Below are 7,591 nucleotides of genomic sequence, written 5' to 3'. Positions count from 1 at the left end.
CCACAAAAGGAAAATTCCCGTAATAAATAAAATATAACTCATGGCTTTACAAAGACCAAAAGTGAGGACTGCAAAAATCCATATGGAGGCATTTAATTAGGCAAGACATATTAGTTAAGTTAGTTTTTATTAGTTATTACAAGTTAAATGACTTTGGAACCCAAGCAACAGTTTTGTTTCTGGTTAATCTACTTCCAGTAAATCTGGATATAAGAAAGATATAAAAAGAAAGATTCTGAAAACAAAATGGGACTTTGATAAGCATTAATGTAATGAGAAAATACGTGAGTGAGGGAAAAGAGATCAAATTGGGCTTTGGAGATCTTGAGGGAAGAAAAGGCTTTATAAAAGTGAGAGGAGGGTGGAAGATGCAGTTCCAGTGATAAGGTGAGGAAAGGCATTGATTGTGTGCATTTTTGGGAAGTCTGGCAGGAAATATTCTCAATTCCAGTGGGGGAAAGAGCCAAACTGGGAAAACACCCCCACCCCCTCAGCAGCTGGCATGTCAACACTTGCAGCTGACTCTTTAAAATGTCATTTTGAAATAAATGTCCTTTCATAAAGAATCAAAAAACTCAAACTCTACAGGTGTCAAATATTATCTCAAATATCACCTGAATTGCCTGAAAACATTTCTGGGCTTCCTTACGAAGTTTCTGTTTACAAAGGCTGTGAATGGGGTAACCATGAAAAAAATAAATTGTTTTTCCGTCATGTTTTAAAACATTGCAAGTTATTTTGAAACCATTGCAAGAAATCCCGGAGAGTTTGCTGTGAGCTGAACTGCACTGAAACAAAACAGAGCAACCCTGAATTTTTTTAAGCCAGTGAGCAACAAAAATCCTCTTGCATTCTACAAAACCCACTCATTATTTACTCTTCCTGACCCAATTCTGCATTCATTCCCTTTATGCTAAAAGGCAATTTTGCCACTTCTCCCATGACAAAAATACCTTTCAAATGTTTTCTTAATGTGTTATTAGATAATTAACTGCTAAGTAAAAATAATTAAATAAAATAACAATTAATTATAAAAGGCAGAACAGTAATAAAATTATTCGTAATTATAATAATTATTAATTATTATTAATCAATTAAAACATAAAATGATAATAAATTAAATTTTTAAAATAATAAAGGAGGGATTTTTCTTAATCAACACATACAATTATTTTTGCTTTCTTTTAGAGGTGAACAGATATTTAAGGGCAAGAATTGACCTGGCCGTGGAATTAACTAAAGGCTTGGCTGTAGAATTTCCACCCCTTCTGCACAGGGTGGCAGCCAAAGGTGGTGGGGTCACAGGGGGGTAATGAGGCCCAGCAGCCCCCAGAGAGCATTAATAATTAATTATTAATTAATTATTAATTATTAATGAACCAATTTCATGTTCCCTACCCCGTGGTACCAATGCTTCCAGCAGGTGTTACATCCCCTCGGTGTCACACTTTCCTTTCTCAGGGCACATTTGAGAGAACAGTTTGGTTTCCCTGGTGAAAATTTCATTGCAAAGCCACGAGCAGCGTTCAGAGCAGGGAAAGGTTGGGGTGGGAAGGGACCTTAAATTTCACCTTCTTCCACCCATCAACCTGGCCTTGGGCACTTCCAGCACTGCCAGCCCCTCTGGGAAAGCAGATCCCACCTAAAGACGCCGAAAAATGCAAACATTTCCTGCAGGATCTTCAAATCCATATTTCTATGACATAATCTGGGTTCTCCATCCGAAAAACCAAAGCTTATCTGCACTCAGGTTTCTAGGAGTATGATTTTATTGCTTTAACTATTATTTCTTAAAAGCTTTTCCACATCACCCCTTGACTTGCATCCCATTTTCTCCTTTCACTGGTGTTTCATCAAACATTGTTGCTCTTCATTAACAGCACAACAGAGTGCTTATTAATTGATATATTTTACCTACAGAGAAAGAAAGAAACAAAACCCCTGCCTTTATTACTTCCTAGAACCAAATTGTGATTTATGGTCCCACTTGTACAAGATTGTTCTTCATGATTTATTCCATAAAGGCCATGACTGGAAGTAACTGAAAATAAGAGTAGGTGAATTTGAATATTCAACACCTCATCCAAAGCTCATGAAAACCTGTGTAGTCATTAAAAATAAACAATCTCATTTATCCCATCCAATTATAATCCAAAGTGAAAAACAAAATACACATACAGATGGTAAAGATATTATCTAACCTCCACCCCCCCATTTCAGTGGCTCTAAAATGTTTTAAATCACTGTATTTATTATTAAAAGGTTTCAGGTTTCATTCATAACCAGGTTTTGTTCCCATGACCATAGAGCCCTTCCTAACACATTACAAAAGGTTCTAGTGCTGCAGTTTGCTTTAGCACTATAAAAGCAAAATCAAAGTTATCTTTCAGGAGACTTTCAAAGGGAAGGTGAAATAAAAGGAGAAGTGGTTTCAGAAGAAACAACACAGTTACTGGGAATGAAGAAAAAATGATAAAGCAGGATTTTTTCTTAATCAACTTGTAAAATTATTTTTGCTCTCTTTTAGAGGTAAGCAGAAATTTGAGGTCGAGAGATGACTTATTATCTACCATTTATTTATTTGCTTGCAGCTGAAAACTCTAAAGCTTGACAGCACACTAAGGGTTACACTACCTTGATAAAATAAGCTGCATTTCCACAATTCTTTTATATGTCACAGACATATTAACCACACTTTCTGAAAGAAAATCTGGCTTGATTTAAACCAGATTTTAAAATCTGGTTTGATTGCTATGGATGCAAAAATTCCTGTTAAAATCTAAAAAAAAAAAAACAAAAAACAAAAAAAAATTAAAATTAGAACTAATTAAAAATTAGTTCTGCATCTGCATTGGAGCAGATTTTCATCCTATTATCTGCACCTACCCCAGCAGGGAGGGCTGGAACTGGCCCAGCACAGCCCTGCCAGCTCACATTGGCTCCCCTGACTTTCTGCCTTAAAGGTAAAGTCCAAAAAATGGTGACGGATTTCACTTCTGCCTGCAACAAAACTCCCACTGACCTGGCCAGGGTTGGAATATTGCAATAGCAAAAGGTGTCCAAAGGCTCAGGGTGGGATTTGCTGGGTGTTGAGTTGATGGTGACGTTGTGACAGCAGGTGAAACCCAACAGTGCCAGTGCCCAAATGCACAGAGGGACACAGAGCCAGGGCAGTGCCGCGTGAAACACCTCCAGAGGCCAACCAAACCAACCAAACCAAACAAACCCAAATGTTATTTCAGAGCACACTGATCTGTGCCAGCTCCCTGGGACAGAGGAGAGCAGCCCTGGCATCAGCAGCTCAGCTCAAACAGCAAAGGCAAAAAATGTCCAACCCCAGCAGGCAAAGTCCTCATCCTCCTAAAGGCAAAATTCTCACCCTCCTAAAGACAAAATTCTTATCCTTCCTAAAGGCAAAGTCCTCATCCTCCTAAAGACAAAATTCTCATCCTCCTAAAGACAAAATTCTCATCCTTCCTAAAGGCAAAGTCCTCATCCTCCTAAAGGCAAAGTCCTCATCCTCCTAAAGGCAAAGTCATCATCCTCCTAAAGGCAAAGTCCTCATCCTCCTAAAGGCAAAGTCATCATCCTCCTAAAGGCAAAGTCATCATCCTCCTAAAGGCAAAATTCTCACCCTCCTAAAGACAAAATTCTCATCCTCGTAAAGACAAAATTCTCACCCTCCTAAAGGCAAAATTCTCATCCTCCTAAAGGCAAAATTCTCATCCTCCTAAAGACAAAATTCTTATCCTCCTAAAAGCAAAGTCCTCATCCTCCTAAAGGCAAAGTCCTCATCCTCCTAAAGGCAAAGTTCTCACCCTTTCCCCCCCTGTTTTTATTTGCATCACTGTCTTGTGCAGGATTTGTTTATCAGAAACATCTGTAATGTGCAACATTTTCACATCTCATGCTCCATTAAATAATTTATTGAGTTACAAGTTCCTTAAAAGTTAGCATGGCTAAAAAACTACTGCTCAGTGAACCTTGTGGGTCCCTTCCAGCTCAGCATATTTTGTGATTCTGTAAGAAATAAAAATCTTTGGAACGTGAGAGAAATCAATTGCATTTGTACTTACAATAAAGGAGCCACAAAAAAAAATTATATATAATAATAAATAAAATAAATTACCTTTCTGCATGTTTTTCCATTCTGCAGGATCTAAAGCATCAGGAATCCATACCCACAGAGAAAGGAATAAACCTCAGTGCAGAGAAAGGCAGACACCTGTGTCATAAAAACACTTGGGGGGGTGTGTGTAATATGTTTTATTGGGCAAATATAAAAAGCAGTCACATCAATCAAACCCTAAAGAGGCATTTGGAAGACCTTAGAATACAGAAAAATAATTCTGGAGTACAGAGGCGTCTCACTCCAGCATCCATCAGAGCAGCAATGAACACTCCCGGAGTTTCCCAGCTGCTGCCAGGAGATGTAAAGAAAACTGAAGCCATGAATTCCCCAAGCAAGAGCTGGGCCCTGCTGCTGACACAGCAGCTCTGCCAGGCCCTGCAGCCTCCTCTGCTGCTGGGAACAGCTTCCCATTTGGGGTGGCTCATTTCAATAACCCAGAAACTGCTTCTCAAAATCTCTGGGCTAAATCAAGGCTCCTTTTCAACTCCTGCCACAGCCTTTGGGTGACCAAAGCTTTGCCTTCCATTTGTCAGCTACCCATCAGTTTTGTCACCACCTGTGTTTGTCTGTGATAATTCCACCTGGTTCACTTCCCTTTGTGTTGAACACCTCCCTCTTTCCCTGCTCAAAACCCCTCCATTGCCTCGAAATCCACAAATTCGTATTCCAGGCTGTGAAAGTATTTCTGCCTTCAAAGAAAAACATCACCACATCACCAGTACTTTCACAAAGGCAGTTCCTAACTTGCACCAGGAGCCTTGCAGAGAATATTTCTCATCAGTTTTTAAAGCAGCTCTCTCAGACAGCCCGATGTCTCTCTATTCCCTGCACTGCTACAACTCCAGTTTTTGTTGCTGCCCCATCAGACATTTGGCCCCCACCCAAACTCCTCATCCCTTGTTGCTGTCATGTGGAAAAAAACTGTACTAATACTGTCCTAGCTGACTCTTCATCTCATTTTAATCCAAATTTAAAATATGTTTTATTCTCTTCCCAATTAATTATCTTTATTTCCTCGCTCCTCCTGCAGCTCTAGAAAGTGTTAACTCAACAGCACACATGAATATTGTACTTATGAACTGAAAATACAAAGCTGGTCTTGCTTTTCTAAACAACAGAAAGAGAATAGAAAACAGATTAAGATATCCCATTACATTAAAAAAAAAAAACAATAAATTAGAATAAAATCTCATTTAGGCCTCCTATCATCTGTCTTAAGCTGTCTTGGTGTTTAAATTGTCCCCAAAGCCACTCTCTGAAACAGCTCAGGAAAAAAAAGTATTTGCAAAAGGCACAGAGAGCTAGGAGTTTGCTTTTGATGTCATCGTTCAAATGGAGAATAAAAGCACAGATCTGCTGTGGGGCTGACAGTCCTGTGGGTGCTGTCCTAACCCAGCTTTACAGCAGATAATGAGATAACCAATGGTTTTATTAAGCAAATGCTGGTGAGGAATACGGTAATGCCCAAAGAAAACTCGGTTTGAGCTGACTTTTGTTTCTCTTTGTGAACACTTCAGGGCATTCAGAGTGCTCCACACCAAACCAGTTCATCCCAGTCCTTTCCTGGGGCTGACCTGGGGTTGAAGGTCCTGGAATAACACCCCAGCCAAGTACAGTGGATAAACATGCACAATTTCAGCTCCATTCTCATAGCATTTCCATCCAATACTGGGCAACCAACGAGGTAAAATTAGATATTTTTTTATATCCTGACTTGAAACACCTTGTTCTACACCAATCCATCACTGGCTGTCAGTACTTTTAAATCAGTAATGCAAAATATTTTACTATTTTAAAATGAAATATTTTGGAACTAATATTCCTTTCGTGATCATGTTTTAACAGACCAGGCTGTTGACTGATTGACTTTATTTATCTCTGCTAAAATAGGGCCTGTAAAACTTGATTTTTCTTTTCAGCCAGGCTTTCAGCAGGACCTTAATTAAAACACAATAGAAGTGTGACACATCTGTGCTGCTGGTGTCTCTCTCACTGGTGAAAATTCCCTGCTTTAGTTTTACACTTTGCTCAATAAACTGTAATTTAGTTACAGTATAAGCAAGGTTAAATGCTGCTGTCTGTAGGCCAAGAGAGAAGTAACAGTCTCCAAATGAGAGGGGATTTTTCACATCTATTGCTGTCTCTTGGCCAGGCACCAAGCTTTCATATTCATAGCAGCATAAAAAGCTACCAAAACAACACCAAGAACTCCTGCTGAGACTATTAAAGTGTCACTGTCAGCAGCAGGACTCCATAAATCACAGAGACATCCTCACCCCAGGTTCTGCCCCTGCAGTCACTGCAGCTGCTTTGCTCACACAGGGGACGGGATCAGCTGTGTTATGTACAAGGAGAGCCCTGTCCCTGAGCTTTTAGCTCAGGCACATCTTCCATGAGGATTTCATGTGCCAAAAGGCAGCTCTCAGCCAGCTTTCCTCCTTGCATGCCCTGCCTCGGGCTGTGGATGATGAGCTGCAGCTCCAGCTCCAGCCTGGGCTCACAGCCCTGCAATCCAACAGTCTCAGATCGTGGAAAAACAGAGGCTCAGCAAGATAATCCAGTCCCAGGGAATAAACTCAGGTGCCTGGGCAGGTAAAACACAGCCCTCATTAGAAAAAACAAAGTTCAAGTTGATTCCCAGCTCAAGATCTGGGTCAGCAGACCACAGATCAGCCACACAAACAGAAAGAGGAAATCTCAAAATATACCAGCATACATCTTTGGGGGGGGTTGTGTTAAAAGGGAAAATTATCAAAGCCTTCAGGATGAAAATAATTCAAGGTTAGGAGCAGCCCCTCCACTTCCAGCTGCAAAGATGCTGTTCCACATCCCACTGGAGGGAGTTTGGCATCAAAGAGTCTGGGCTGGAAAATAGGATGGAAGGAGGAACTGCTCTTGACAGCATCTGCTGGTTCTCATTTAACAACAATAAACTGTAATTCTGCTTTTAAAAGGCAGGATGTTTCATCTTCACATTTCACAGGCTTTATTCACTACATTATAAAGTAAATTTAATTGAAACCCCTCTATTTAAACAACATTCTTGGGGAAAAAAAAAGAAGTGACACCCTTAAATTCCCATTGCTATTGCAAAATATTTCTGCTGAAATGGGGGAGAAAAAATGGGGAAGATCTCTGTATAGCACAGATCAAATTCTTTTAAATTACACACAGAAAATCCTCCTCCTCTGAAAGGTTTAATAGCAAAGCTACAAAGAGTAGCTGTGTATTAAGGAGTCTTTATTAAATATCCAGAATATATTATGTGGTATTTATTCCTTTCCTAGAGTGCATTATCATCAGCACTTGCACAACAATATATAATTTATATCAATAGCAAACTTCTCATTGATATCCTTGAAAGCAGCTTATACCCTAATTTACTAAAAACACTCATCTGCAGAGAGTGTTTCTGTTATTTATCAGAATTAATTAAATCCTTCTGTATTATGTTAAAGC

The sequence above is a fragment of the Anomalospiza imberbis genome, chromosome 8 (genome assembly GCF_031753505.1).
Source record: "Anomalospiza imberbis isolate Cuckoo-Finch-1a 21T00152 chromosome 8, ASM3175350v1, whole genome shotgun sequence".
Lineage (NCBI taxonomy): Eukaryota > Metazoa > Chordata > Aves > Passeriformes > Viduidae > Anomalospiza > Anomalospiza imberbis.
This window is presented reverse-complemented; position numbering follows the sequence as displayed.